Source organism: Mandrillus leucophaeus, unplaced genomic scaffold (genome assembly GCF_000951045.1).
Source record: "Mandrillus leucophaeus isolate KB7577 unplaced genomic scaffold, Mleu.le_1.0 Scaffold34, whole genome shotgun sequence".
In the NCBI taxonomy this organism is placed as follows: Eukaryota; Metazoa; Chordata; class Mammalia; order Primates; family Cercopithecidae; genus Mandrillus; species Mandrillus leucophaeus.
The window spans coordinates 877,572-878,782 of record NW_012103587.1 but is presented as its reverse complement, the minus strand read 5'-3'; the positions used below and the strand labels follow the sequence as shown (position 1 = coordinate 878,782).

The following is a 1,211-nucleotide window of genomic DNA, read 5'->3' as shown; positions in this document are numbered from 1 at the left end:
AAAAATTAGCTGGGCACGGTGGCGGGCACCTGTAGTCCCAGCTACTTGGGAGGCTGAGGCAGGAGAATAGCTTGAATCCAGGAGGCGGAGGTTGCAGTGAGCCAAGAGTACACCATTGCACTCCAGCCTGGGCAATAGTGCGAGACTCTGTCCAAAAAAAAAAAGGGGGGGCCTGGGATGTGGCCCTGACAGGGTGTTTGAAAGAGTCCCCAGGTGTTTCAGATGTACAACCAGGTCCACAAACTGCTGCTTTAGAACCAGAAATTTTACGTATAGATGTCTCTCTTTGAAAAATATAAGCACAGGTGCGCAAAGAGGCACCACAAGGATGCTCATTCCAGTATCTGTGGCAATTGCAAAAACTCGAAAACAATATAAATGCCATCCATTAGCGACTGGTGAAATAAACTATGGTACAAGCACACCATGTAGTCTAATTCCTGAATCAGTCAGAAAGAATGTGGGGGGTTGATCTGTATCTACTATACAAATCGAAATGAGAATACATCCAAAACATATCATATCATTGAACAAAAACACAAATTACAGAATGATATGTACATATGATCCCATTTATGTTAGACAATACCAAACACTTTTATGAGTACTTATAAGTGTATACAAATGTTAAGAAAAGACTAGAACATGACTGGGTGCAGTGGCTCATGCCTGTAATCCCAGCACTTTGGGGGGCCAAGTTGGGAGAATCACTTGAGGCCAGCAGTTGGAGACCAGCCTGGGCAATGCAGTAGATCCCACTTCTACCAAAAGTAAAGCAAGTTATCTGGGCAATGCCGCATGCACCTCTAGTCCTAATTACTTGGGAGGCTGAAGCAAGAGAATTGCTTGAGTCCAGGAGTTCAAGGCTGCAGTGAGCTATGATGGCACCACTGCACTCTAGCTGGGTGACAGAGTGAGACCCTGTCTTTGAATAATTAGTAATAATAATAAAACACACATCAAGCTGGTAACAATACTATAGTTAACTTCTAGGGAAAGAAGAAAGATTGAAAGGTGAATGGAAGGCAAGACATGTTTACTTCTTAGTCTACAGTATTCCCTGAATTTTCATAAGAACATCAAGCATTTATGATTTGGGAAATTATTTAAGCAGTTTCTTATTTTATTTTATTTTAATTTTTTGAGATGGAGTCTTGCTCTGTCGCCCAGGCTGGAGTGCAGTGGTGCGATCTCAGCTCACTACAACCTCC

General features: G+C 42.6%; 1 protein-coding gene across 2 annotated transcripts in view; it reads right to left on the bottom strand.

Moving 5' to 3' along the window:
* Positions 1-1,211, bottom strand: part of LOC105545830 (filamin-interacting protein FAM101A) — a 431,833-nt gene that overhangs the window by 215,629 nt on the left and 214,993 nt on the right. The gene's annotated exons all lie outside the window — the stretch shown is intronic.